At 43.9% G+C, this 14393-nt stretch overlaps 1 pseudogene; it reads right to left on the bottom strand.

Annotated features, from left to right (window-relative positions):
* Positions 1 to 12462: 12462 nt before the first annotated feature.
* Positions 12463 to 13392, bottom strand: LOC127236010 (60S ribosomal protein L6-like; annotated as a pseudogene).
* Between the last annotated feature and the right edge of the window lie 1001 nt (positions 13393 to 14393).

Below are 14393 nucleotides of genomic sequence, written 5' to 3'. Positions count from 1 at the left end.
TTTTGTTTTTTTGAGACAGCATTTCTCTGTGTAACAGTCCTGGCTGTCCTGGAACTCACTCTGAAGACCAGGCTGACCTCAAACTCACAGAGTCCCATCTGCCTCTGCCTCCCTGTGCTAGGATTAAAGGTGTCTGCCACCACTGCCCAGCAAGGAGTGCTTTTGTATTAATCTCTTCGTGGAAAGAAAACAGCTGGATTTATCCCTCTTTTGCCTAGAACAGAGTCACAAATTTAAATCACTAATAGAGAGGGCCTCCAGGTTCCAGAGCCTTCAAGACTGTGCTGGGGTGGGGGAGGAGGGAGTTCTAGAGGAGAGAAAGGGAACTGGGATTGGAATGTAAAAAAGAAAAGAAAAAGACTGCTTATCTGCATGCACACAGACCTGTGCCTGGTGCCAGGCAACAGTCAGTAACTAGGACAAACATGGCAGAACCTCAAGACACCCTGGACTTGGCAGAGAATGCCTACAGGTTTGGCAGCTGTAGGGGTGCCAAAGCTACTGCATCAGGGCTGGGGTCCACCTGGAGACCTGAAAATTTAACCAAGGCCTATGCTTCAGTGGCACAACTTATGCCCACACACTGGTTTAGAACAGCAGGTGTGTGTGGTGGAAGGAAAGAGCTAACTCCCACTGGTAGTCCTTGATCTCCATAGACAAGCTGTGGTGAGTGTGCACCCCACACACAGTACATGCAGCATGCACATACACACACCATACCACACACACACACACACCACACACACCACACACACACCATACACACACACCACACACACACATACATATCACACACATACCACACACACACACACCACACATACATACCACACACACCACACACCACACACACACACACACATACACCACAACATACACACACACACACACACACACCACACACACATACTCATACACACCACAACACACACAACACACACACATACATACCACACATACCACACACACACACATACATATCACACACATACCACACACACATACACACACCACACACATACATACCACACACACCACAACACACACAACACACACACATACATATCACACACATACCACACACACACACACCACACACACACATACATATCACACACATACCACACACCACACACATACATACCACACATACCACACACCACACACACACACACACATACACCACAACATACACACACACACACACACACACCACACACACATACACACACCACACACATACATACCACACACACCACACACACAGGAATATCAAGTGTGTGGTCATGGAGTATTGTGGCCATAGTTACTTTGTCCACCCCACTCACCTTGCTCAGACCACTTGCGTAAGGGTTCCGGAATCTGTGCCCACCTCCTGACCACCCATTAGAGCAATGGGAACGGGAGGCCCAAGAAGGCAAAGGGCTCTCCCAAGGGCCTATAGGAACGGAGAAAGGTCTTTCTTCACAATTCACCAGCCCTTATGAAGTCTTTGGGCTAGACATGTCCTTGTATGCTATGTGTGGACTAGATGGACATACAGAACTTTGGAGTGGGACCACCCCCCTGGTGTGCTGATATTTGTTTATGATCTAACAAATAAAGCTTGCTTCAAGATCAGAGTGCAAAGCTAGCCACACTAGTTAGCCATAGAGGCCAGGCAGTGGTGGCACACACATTTAATCCCAGGACTTGGGAGACATTGGCAGAGAGATCTCTTGTTAGTTCAAGGCCACCCTGAGCTACACGAAACTGACCAGTCTAAAAGAGAAACAGAGCTCACCCAAAGGTGATCTCAGCACGTGGGACCCCACACCTTTAGTCCCAGCACCAGCGAGGAATAGAAGGTGGGAGGACACAGAGCCCAGTGCAGTCTGAGGGTTGGTGCAGACAGATGCAGTCTTGGAGATGCAGCCTGAGGACAGGATCGCCCTTTGGTCTAAGCATTGGTAGAGGTGAGAACTCTCCAGTGGCTGGTCTTCAGCTTCAACCACAATATCTGACTCTGAGTTTTTGTTATGAAGACCAACTAGAACTGGCGCTACACCCTGAACCTGATCTTTGAAGTTCATAGGTGGATGAGTTTTTCCCCAGCTGCATGACTTTCTTTGGGAGGTGGGGGATGCACTCACTCCCTGTAAGTACCATAATCACAAAGGCTCACTTCAGCCCTACAGGCCTTATGTTCTTTGTCAATTTTAAGGACTGTATAAGGGTCTTAAACTTGTGGAGAGTCATATCTTAGGAATCTGAGGAGTCTAAAGCGTTTGAGACAGGGCCTTTCCTGTATAAAAGCCCTGATGTCCTGGAACTCTCTTAGTAGACCAGACTAGATTCAAATTCAGAGATCTGCCTGCCTCTGCCTCCCAAGTGCTGGGATTAAAGGTGTGTGCCCAGATGCTTCCCAGCACTAGAGAGAAATATAAGACAGGAGCTCAGGGCAGTCTCCCTGCAGTGAGAGGTTTGGTGGAGAGCATTGCAGTCTGCAGTCACTCTGAGGACAGGATCATCCCCATTTTGGTCTTAGTCTTGGTAGAGGTTAGAACTCTAGTGGTTGGCTGCTTTACTTTTCTGATCTTCAACTTGAACCCCAATATCTGTCTCTGGGTGTCTATCAATCCCGCTACAGAAGAGCCAGGTAGAGAGAGAAGACCTATGAATGGAAAGGTCTGCAGGGACAGCAGGGACACTCAGGCTCACAGTGAACAGGCATGCGCAGCTGCCAACAAGTCTCTTGTTTCTAGCTTAAGACTCAGTTCCAGGTCCTGGTCTATTGCCCAAACCTCCTTGCCTCTCTTGGCTAACAGTGTTTCATAACATTGGCCAATACTTGACCTCTAGCCAAGTAAAGAAAGGGCCTCCATTCTGGAGCCATCAGCCATTTATGTCACCATCAGTCCTTGGGTAAGGCAGCCTAAGTATCACCTAAATGAAAAGAGTCAAAAGTGGCAATGTGTCAGAGGCAATGTCAAGGGTGTGGAAGGCATTCGTATTGGTGGTAGCCTTGGCTGTGGTAGCCTGTGAGGCCCATAGCCCACCAAGATATGAGGATATTGTTGACCAGGCCATAAAGGCATACAACACTGGGCGTCCAGGAAAGCCCCTCTTCCGCCTGGTAGATGCTACCAAGCCATCTGGTCAGGTGAGTGTCTGCCACCCCAGCCTTGGACACGGGCAGTGTAGAGGGTTTTTCCTATCTGGGCACTGGGCATGTAGCTCAGTTGGTAGAGTGTTTGCTTTGCATGCATGGAACCCTGGACTTGAACCCCAGCACTCCTCAGGTAGAGGCAGGAGGATCAGAGGTTCAGGATTAGTCTCTGCTATGTAATGACTTCTATGCCAGCCATTTCTTCTACTCACAGTTAGGATAAGTCTGTACTGTCAGCCTGTCTCCTGGCATGAGACTTGATGGAAAGGGATTTTTATTGCTGTTTTGTATGGATGGTGCTGAAGGGCAATCAAAGTGTGTCATATAGCTTTTTGTAGTAAATACCACAACCACTCCTCTTTTTAGACAGAATTCAGGTAGCCCAGGCTGCCTGGAACTTGCAATGTAGCTGAGGATGACCTTGAACCCCTGATCCTCCTGACTCCACCTCCCAAATGCTGAGACTATGGGTGTGTGCCACCATGCCCTACCATACCCTTTTCTTCATTTATGTCACCCTCGCTGGCCTGCAACTTGCTCTGTACACCAGGCTGGCCTTGAACTCACAGAGATCTGCCTGCCTTTGCTTCCTAAGTGCTGGGATTCAGGCATGTGCCTCCATACCCACTGACTGTACCCTTTGGGTCTCTGTTACGGCCGTTTAATAGGTCCCAGACTGTGGTGGACAGTGTAGACATGGACTAGGCCGACATAGGCAGTATCACCTAACCCCTCTGTGCCCTGTAGACGAGAGATGGTCATGAGTTCTCTGTTCCTTCCTTAGCTCTCCACTAGCAGTGTCTCATTGGAGTTCAGGGTTAAAGAGACAGAGTGCATCTCCAGCGCAGGAAGACAGCCTAGAGACTGCAACTTCCTGGAGGATGGGGTGAGTCTCCTTCTCGCAGCTCCCAGACTGCCTTGCAGGGGAACACAAGCTCTCTCCTCCCTTGGCTCCGTCCACTTGACCAGCGACACTTTTAATGTTGAAGCCTTTTTCTACATCACATTTTTTGGGTGCCGAACTGCCTTAGGGCATAAAGGAACCGTGGAACTGACAGGGTGAAGACAGCTGACTACAGGCACACACTCTCACTCCCAGATAATATTTAGAAAAAACAAAACCAGATTTTTAAAATACCTTTTCTTACTATCAATTATTGCAATCACTACTAAAACAGCAATATGTAGCTCAGCAGGAGTCTTGCTTCGCAAGTCCAAGGCCCCGGGTTTGATTCCTAACCCACACAAAACGGCATGTATTGGTAATCCACCTAGAGATGTTGCTTTTAAAACCAGAGCCAGGAAGTAACATATTTCAAATGTTCTTTTACCATTCACACCTAAAGCAATGGTTCCATTTACTGACTCACCACCTCATTTCCCAGGGACAGGCATTGGCTGTTGATGTATCTTCACTCAGGACCTTCAACAAACATGGGTTTCTCTGGGCATGAGAACCTCTAATAATTTATATGGATGCTCTGTCGTTTATTTTAACGGGTGTGCATCTGTCCTCCTGTCCACTGTCTGTCTCTCTTTACTGGCTCTGGCTTGCATCTCTGGTTTGAGGACAGTGCTGCCTCTCTCCAGAAATGTGACAAGATGACTCTAGCCCCTGTCCACCCCCCGCCCCCAATCCACTTACAGGAGGAGCGAAACTGCACAGGTCATTTCCTTATAAGGGGGCATTCAACCTCCTTGACCTTGAGCTGTGACAGGGATTGCAGGAGACAGGTGAGCAGTTTGCTGCCCCATGTTCATTCCAGGCTTCTCACTGCAGAGGTCTAGTCCTGAGGTTACCCAATCCCTCCTGCCGGGCTCGCTCTTGGGCCCTGGGAAACACTGAGTTGACTTTGTATGTGCTGCATGTGGAAAGGTGTGGCATGTGCTATGTCAGCATGGCTTAGGCCTTCCCCCTGTTAGAAGAAGAGGGGCCTGGAAGAGTTCTAGAGGGGACCGGTGCTCTGCAACACCAATTCTCTGGCTGAAAGAGAGCCAGCGGGAGCCCTCCTCCTCCTAGTCCAGATCTGCTCAGGCTTCCATCATGCCCTTGTAGCTGCTGCCTCTGCCGCCTCACCCTGTCCTTGAGGGGAAGACCACAGGCGGGTTGGGCACCATCCACTGTGATGGTGGTGACTGGCATCTCTCCCACAGGGTGAGATTTATGATTACACTGATTATACCATGGAGGATATCCCCAAGAAGAACCAGCTCAAACATCTTCCCATTGATGTGTGCAACATTTGTCAAAATGCCAAGTTTGACATCATCAACAACATCCGTAAATTTCTAGGGCTGGAGTAGGGAGGGGAGGCTCTGCCTGCCTCTGTGCCCTCCTCTTCCCCACTGCCCACCTCCCCCCTGCTGCCTCCAGGACCCCACTCTCTAGACTTCCCAGGGAGGCCCCTCTCTAGATTAACTCCAAATCCCAAAGCATTCATACCTTTGAACACTTCCATTCACACTCCTGCACACTTGCCATTCACATCTTTGCACACTTGCTCCCTTCTGCTGGGAATTCCTGCCCTACCGTACATCTGAAACTATTTACTCTTCAAGGCCCAAGCTCAAAAGCCACCTCCAGCAGGAAGCCTTCCCGCCCTCCCAAAGCCAAAGTGTCCTTCCCACATCTGTTTGCCCCAAGTCCTCAAACCTCGTTGGTGACACCTGCTGTGTCTCAGCCAGATCACGTGGCATCTATTCACAGCGGGGCTTCCTGTCCCAGATGCAGGCGGTGACAGGATGCATTTCTCAATGGTGTGTTCCTGGCATCCGGGGCAGGCAGTTCCTTTTGTCAAGACCCTGAGTACTCCTGTTCTTGTGCCCTTGTACACCCAATGTCCACTTACATATCCAGATTGGGATGTGTGCAGGGGGGTAATGAGGGTTGTCGGATCAAGACCTGTAAGAGAGATGCAGTAAAATGCTTCTGAGATTAATGAGGGTGTGGCTGAATTAAATAAGTGCTAGGAGCGGGGATGGCTGAACTTGGGGTGTGGAAACGCATGTGTCAGGCCCTGGGCGGGGACTGAGGAAATCCAGACTCTGTGAGGTCAAAGAAGGGGCCACACAGAAGAAGTGAGGGGCCAGATAGATGGGTTAATAGGAAGGGGCACTTGCCACCAAACTAGTCAACCTGAGCTCCATCCCAGGACCTACAAAATGGAAATAGAAAACTACTGTAGATTGTTCTCTGACCTCTACACGTGTGCTGTGGCATGAATGTAAAATGCACACATGCATGCATGTTCTCTTGCACACATAAAAACAAAGACACAAAGTAAATGTGAAAATTTTCCAATTTTTAAGAGAGGAACTGAGTACAGGACCTGAGGAGCCCAGGAAGGCAGAGTAGTCCATCCCCATTCTCTTTGCCTGTTATTCGTTCCTTAGCACAAAACTCCAGTCATAACATTAAACTTTCACTTGCACACCAGAGTACCTCTTGAGCACCCCCCCATGGTATTGAAAAGGTCACCATAATCATCATTATCTAAAGGTTACTGTTTGTGTACATATGTATGTGTGTAGCCCAGGCTGACCTCAAACTCATAGCAATCCTCCTACTTTAGCCTCCCCAGTGTTTGGATCACAGATCCTTATTTATTCTTTGTCAGTTTCATCTTAATCATATGTATCCCAACTCCTTTACTTCCTCCCATTCCTCCCTCCACTCCCCCAAAGCACCCTCAACATGTTCCCATCCCCACTTTACGTCCTCTCTTTTTCATGTGTCAATAACTCATTGAGTCCCATTATGGCTGCCTATTGCAATGTTCACTGACCTTGTAGACTTGACCATGTGCAGTGCAGGTAACCATGGCTGTCAGTGCATGGGTGAAGTGGCCACGTCATGTCCCGAAGACAGAATGGTCCATCTTAGCTAGGGTTTCTGTAGACCAGGCTGACCTGGAACTCATAGAGATCTGCCTGCCTCTGCCACCCGAGTGCTGGGATCAAAGATGTGCGCCACCAATGCCCAGCTTAGCTAGGGTTTCTGTAGCTGTGAAAAGACACCATGACCATGGCAACTATTATAAGGGAAAACATTCAATTGGGGCTTCCTTACAGTTTCAGGTTTTCTCCAATATTATCAAGGTAACATGCAGGCAGACATATTGCTGGAAAGGCAGCTGAGAGCCCTACATCATTTTGATCAGCAAGCAACAGGAAGTGTCTCACTAGATGTGGCTTGACCATATAAGAACCCTCAACGCCTACCTCCACAGTAAAACAGTTCCTCCAACAAGTCCACACCTCCTAATAGTGTCACTCCCTTTGGGTCAAGCATTCAAACACATGTGTCTATGGGGGACATACTTATTCAAGCCACCACATTCCACTCCCTGACTCCCATATGGGTCATCCTGTCTACAAAGAAAATTAATAACTAAAGCTAATAAGTTTAAAAAACTGGAACATCAGATAGAAAGAGTAGATGATAGAATCTCTTCCGTGTCTGAGGATAATGGTAAGCTAGCAGATAGAACATTGTTTCTGGAAGGCAGTTTACATGCCATTCAGATAATATCTAAGGATGAGAATATTAAAAACATGGAATCATTTGTAGTTGGAGAAAGTAAGAAACTGACTGATGCAATGAAGTCTCTAGAAAGTTATTTGATTCAAGAAGTTCAGACACTCAAAGAAACAATGGTGAATAGATTTCAGGCTTTAGAAGACCTTCAGTCTGATACATCAGAAGAAAAACTACAGGTAACAGGGCATGAAAAAGACTTAAAATTTTCCACACCATTTAGGGTCAGAAGAGCTTTCCCTGTATCTATTAATGAAAAACCAGCAATGAAAAAACACCCAAAAGGTATGAAAGATTTAAAAGGTATAAAGGAAGCAGTAGTCTCTTATGGCATGCACTCACCATATGTGAAGCAATTAGTAGAATCATGGGAAAGGAATAACAAGGTAACCCCTAAGGATTGGGATCAACTAATATCAGCTGTCCTTGAAAACTCCTCTCAATTAGAATGGAGGGCTTTATGGAGAGAGGAAGCAAAAGCTCTTGAACTTCAGGGCTTAAAGAAAGGTTATAAAGCTCCCCAAGATAAAATTCTTAGTGAGGGTTTTTTATGCTGACCCAGAAACCCAAGCTGCCTATGATGAACATATCTTGTCTCTATGCAGTACAGCAGCTCTGAATGCTTGGGATAAGGTTCATGAATTAGGGGAGAGGATAGAATCCTATACCAAGATAAGGCAAGGACCTAGAGAATGCTTTAGTGTGTTTCTAGAAAGATTATCTAGGGAAGTACAATTAGAGGTAGCAGACATTGATCCTAGGTGAATCCTCAATGCAAACAGGTGCTTTGGCCTTTAAAAATGCGACCAGCACCCTTGGATGAATGGGTCCTATATACAGCCAACATTGAGTATAATGACAATAAGACTGAAGCATGGGTAGGAGAAGCCATATCAAAAGGTCTGAGAAGACATCAAGATAACAGAGTTCTTAACTATGTCGACTTAGAAGCTTGGGTAGGAGAAGCCATCTCCAAAGGTTTGAAGAGATATCAACATGTCAGATGTTATAACTGTGGTAAGATAGGACATCTAAAAAGAAATTGTAGGCAAAGTTTCCTGAGAAATAACACTCCCAGGAATGAATCAAACAGAAGGCCTCAGCCTCCTGGGTTATGTAGAAGGTGTGGCAAAGGCAGACACTGAACAAATGAATGTAGATCGACCAGAGACAAGCAAGGAAACCCTTTACCATCGGGAAACTCCTTGGGGGGCCTCTCGAAGGCCCCCACGTCACAGGTGGTCCGAACATTTCCAGTCACAGTGGAAGACAATCTCCCACAGAACAATTAGAAAATTCTGTGCCTATTATAAAAACTCATACCGCTCTGGATGACAAACTAGTGACAGAAGTTGAATCAAACATGACAGAAAGAAATAAAAAAACGTATATTTTGGCAAACCTCTATAAATAGTCAAAGGCCTAGATTGATAGTTAAGATGAATAATAGACTGTTTGACGGGTTACTTGACACAGGGGCGGCTGTAACTATCATAACTAATAAATCTTGGCCTCGAAGATGGCCCCTGCATGAAGTAATTGTTCAATTCTTAGGGATTGAAACCCTGTCTCAGAAGGACAGAGAGGAAGGTTGAGACCATATGTGGCTGATGTAGTGATAAATTTATGGGGTTGTGATCTATTACAGCAATGGAATACACAGATTAACATTCCTCCAGTATTAGATAGGAACCATAAACAACCTCATGATTGTGGAAAAAATATTATAAAGTACTATACAAGACAGATACCAAATATCCAGGCTGTACAAAAACAGAATACAAGTGCTAAACAAACAGAGGAACCAAAAGCCCTACCTTTAAAATGGCTAACAGAGGAACCTGTCTGGGTAAGACAATGGCCTATGATCTCTGAGAAGTTAGAAGCTTTAGAAAGCCTGGTTCAGGAACAGCTAAATGCTGGACATATCAAGGAATCAACCAGCCCTTGGAATTCTCCTGTATTTGTTATCAAAAAGAAATCTGGAAAATGGAGAATGCTTACAGACCTGAGAGCCATCAATAAAGTTATCCAGCCAATGGGCTCTCTACAGCCTGGAATGCCCTTGCCTTCTTGATACCCAAAGAATGGCCTATTATAGTTATTAATTTAAAGGATTGCTTCTTCACTGTACCTTTACAAGAACAAGACAAGACAAGAGAAATTTGCCTTCACGGTACCTAATTACAATAATTCTCAACCAGTGAAGAGATATCAATGGAAGGTTTTGCCACAGGGAATGCTAAATAGCCCCACCCTGTGCCAATATTTTGTACAAAAACCGCTAGAAATAATTCGTAAACAGTTTTCACAATCCAAAATCTATCATTATGTGGATGATATATTGTTAGCTGACTCTAAAGGAGAAATATTAGAAAAAATGTTTGAGAAAGTAAAGGAAGTTTTACCTTGCTGGGGATTACAAATTGCACCTGAAAAAATACAAAAAGGAGAGTCTATCAACTACTTAGGATATAAAATAGATCTACAGAAAATTAGACCACAAAAAGTACAGATCAGGAGAGATCGCTACCAGACTCTTAATGATCTTCAAAAATTACTAGGACAGATTTCTCAACTGCAAATCATTATTGGAGTAGAAGGGCATGATTTGAAAAACTTGAAACTAGCCCTAAAAAGGAGATAAGGATATTCATGAATAGTCCATGAATACTATCAGCTGAAGCTGAAAAGGAATTAGAATGGGTAGAAAAGAGGATACTAGAAGCACATGTGGACTGTGTGGATCCAAACCTAGACTGTATTCTGGTTATATTACCATCTAGAGAATTTCCTTCAGGGATTTTGATGCTGAGAGAAGATATCATACTAGAATGGATATTCTTACCACATAAACAAAATAAAAAACTAAAAATATATATAGAAAAGATCTCTGACTTGATAATAAAAGGTAACTTAAGACTTCGTCAGCTAACAGGAAGGGACCCAGCAGAAATTATAGTACCTTTAAATAATGAGGAAATTTCCTCCTTATGGAAAGATATGAATATTGACAGAGAGCATGCAGTAAATTTTTGGGAATGATTAGCAACAATTATCCCAAAAGTGAAAGAATCAAATTCATAAAGAAAACGATTTGGATCCTTCCACGCATTATAAGAAAAACACCTATTTCTGAAGTTCATACATTCTACACTGATGCAAACAAATCAGATAAGGCAGGATATAAATCAGGACAAATTAGCAAAGTGGTTCAAAACCCTTACAATTCTGTACAAAAGGCAGAGTTGTATGCCATTCTCATGGTACTTATGGATTTTACAGAACCCCTCAATATAGTTACTGACTCTCAATATGCAGAGAGAGTCGTTTTACACATTGAGACTGCAGAATTTATTCCTGACAATACAGAATTAACTTCATTGTTTATACAGTTACAAGATACTATCAGAAAGAGGACTCATCCTATATATATAACACACATCAGATCCCATACGGGTCTGCCAGGTCCTCTAGCACAAGGCATTGATGAAATTGATCATTTATTGATAGGAAGTGTGCTAGAAGCCTCGGAGTTTCAAAAGAAACACCACGTGAACAGCAAAGGTTTAAAAAAGGATTTTTCTATCACTTGGCAACAAGCCAAGGAAATAGTAAGGAAATGTCCTACTTGCTCATTCTACTCCTTTACCACCAGGCAGTAACCCTAAAGGTATAAATAGGAATGAAAGATGGCAAATGGATGTGTTTCATTTTGCAGAATTTGGAAAATTAAAATATGTACATCACACTATAAATACATTTTCAGGGTTTCAATGGGCCACTGCTCTGAGCTCTGAAAAGGCTGATTCTGTTATCACACACCTATTAGAGGTAAAGGCCATTATGGGCATACCTGCACAAATAAAAACTGACAATGCTCCAGCATATATCTCCAGCAAATTGAAACAGTTTTTTGAGTATTATAACATAAAGCACATAACTGGTATACCACACAATCCTACAGGACAAGCAGTGGTTGAGAGAGTCAATCGTACTTTAAAAGAAATGCTCCATAAACAGGCAGGAGGAACCAAGACACCCAAACACAGATTACATAATTCTTTATTAATATTAAACTTTCTTAATGCTTATGAAAAAGGAAAAACAGCTGCAGAAAGACACTGGACAATAGAAAAAACTTCTGAACTAAATCAGCCAGTGTACTTCAAGGATGTATTGACCTCAGAATGGAAAGCAGGATATGTGTTACATTGGGGTATCTACAGAAGAAAACTATGGATACCATCTAAGTTAATCAAGATCCGAGTTGAACAAGAGAAACATCTTAATGAAGAGAAATGACAAGTCATCCAACAAATTAGGTCCCAGGGATGTGTAGAGACCTCTCAAAGGTAGGGGAAGTGTTCTGTTGTTCTTACAGGAAAACAGAGAAAACCTATCTTCAAACAGTCAAAAAACACTGAACATGTAGGTACCTACAGAAGAGAAGACAGCTCTCCAGAAACAATCACTTAATGAAGCAGAATGTGATATATGGTAAAAACATATTTAATTCTAGTAAACTATTTCTATACAGAAATCTATTTCTCTTTACTATCTAGTATTCCTGAAGTCCCAATTCATATAAACCAATGCTGGCTTTGGAGTTGGATTTGGCTTTCCTTCTCTAAATTCAAGCATGTTGTTAAGATTAAATTCATGGTTTCTGCCTTAAATCAAGAAACCAATTGGTGTAAGGCAGAAGAAAACAAAATCTGGGACTCATTTCTTATATGCAATTTTCTCTCTGAAATCCTAATTTTCTCACTTAATTTTTTTTAAACATATGAAGCTGTTTAATTAGGTTGATAGCAAGTTAGAAAACCAGTTTGTGAGGATACATCCCGTTTGTCAGAGAGAACTGAGACCACAGGTAGCCCTGAAGCTGAGGAACAGCTTTGATCTTTGGCAAAAGCTGCGAGTCCACGGTTTTCTGATCAGCATTGCGCTGCTCTGTGATCTCGTATTTCTCCTTCTCTGTGTCAAAGATCTCACCCTCCTGGTGCCTGGGCTTGCGCAGCTGCTTCTTCTTGAAGTAAGCATCAGTCAGGTGTTTGGGAATCTTAACTTGACTGATATCAACTTTTGTAGAGGTGGCGATGACGAATTTCTGGTGTGTTCTTCGCAGAGGAACTCTGCTGAGGACAAGAGGTTCCGTCACAAGTAGCAAGCCGCTGCCCAGCTGCTTCAGGAAAACCACTCTCTCGCCTCTGTGGCGCCCGGTGAGGATGATCAGGATAGTCCCGGGAGTGATGCTGGCCCGCAGCTTTCTCGCCTGCTGACTGAAGGGCTTTTTGCCATGGCTCAGCAGCTTCTGGGGAACGTCTTCAGTAGGGTAATACCGGGGCATTTTTCGAAGCTTAACCACCCGGGTGCCACCATTCTTGTTACCACCAACTGGTTTGGTGACAGTAGCAAGGACTTTCTCCTTTTTCTTCTTCTTTTCAACCTTAGTTTTTGCAGCTCAGTATTTCTTTTGTACAGGGCCTTTCTGGAATACACGGCAGATCGGGAGAACCTGCCAGTTCCTCTAACCAGGACAGGGTTCCGGCTGCAATGCGGCTTCCCCTTCTTGGGCTTTTTAACCTTAGGGTCACCCTTTTTAGCTGCACCAGCAGCAGGGCCACCTGCGGCATCACCACCAGCCTTCTTGGCTGCAGGCTTTTTCTTTTTTGTCAGGCTTCTCAGCTTTTTCACTCGCCATCTTGCAAGATGGGAAAGAGAACTAAGGTCCCTGCTTCCCTTCTCGCATACATTTTAATAATTATTTTTGCCTTTCCCTTATGCATACCTTAAAACTTGAAACTTTTACTTTAATATTGATGTTTAAGTTTTCCACAAGGAATAATAACAATTCCTAACAGCAGTCTTTGAACTCTCTGGAAAGAAGAAGGGGATTCACGTCATCGTTTCCACTTGACTCAACCTGATGCATCTGGACTACAAACATCACCCTAAAACCGGTTTGAGACTGTTTTGCTCAAGACAGCTCATGGCTAGCTAGCTAGCTGTAATGGTGTACCTTCTTATTACACCCTGGCCAGAGTTTCAAACAGAACTACAGTCAAGCATTTTCTGCCACACAGTGACTAGCTACATATGTCACAGCCAGTCCTGTTGAGAAATTTGGTTGCTAAAAATTTTCTTCCTACAGGATCCCATGGAGCAATCATCGTCCCATTTCAGCAGGAAGTAACCTTAAGATAACAATGCTCCCTTTCCCTACCCTTGGAATTTTGGGATAATAGTCATCTTCTTTGGGTTGGTTTTAGTTATTTAGGGTTGGGTATGGAAGGTGATGCTTACACTTGGGTTTATCTTTTAGACAGGAATACGGTATGGTTGGGAAAGGTATGGTTTAGATGGGATATATGTAGATTAGCCTATTGTGAATTTGAGTAAGAGTGAGATAATAGTATTTTACAGCTTACATTGTTATATATTCTTATATGTGGTAAGCTATGTATAATTAAGTTTATATTTTGTTATATTGTGTGAAATCTTTCCACTTACGATGTTTTATGCACATCATTCTTACCATATTCTATGTATGTATACTTTTCTTGTATTCAAGACATTTCGTATATTGATACAATTAGGGATATTTATCATGCTGCCCTTTATAGTTCTACTTCTTGTCTTGACATTTCTACTTTACCTCTATTTTAGGGATTTATATGTATGTATATGTACATAGTTATATTG

The sequence above is a fragment of the Phodopus roborovskii genome, unplaced genomic scaffold (assembly GCF_943737965.1).
Source record: "Phodopus roborovskii unplaced genomic scaffold, PHOROB, whole genome shotgun sequence".
Taxonomy (NCBI): Eukaryota; Metazoa; Chordata; class Mammalia; order Rodentia; family Cricetidae; genus Phodopus; species Phodopus roborovskii.
Note: the sequence above shows the minus strand (reverse complement) of the source record. Positions and strands in the feature narration are given on the sequence as shown.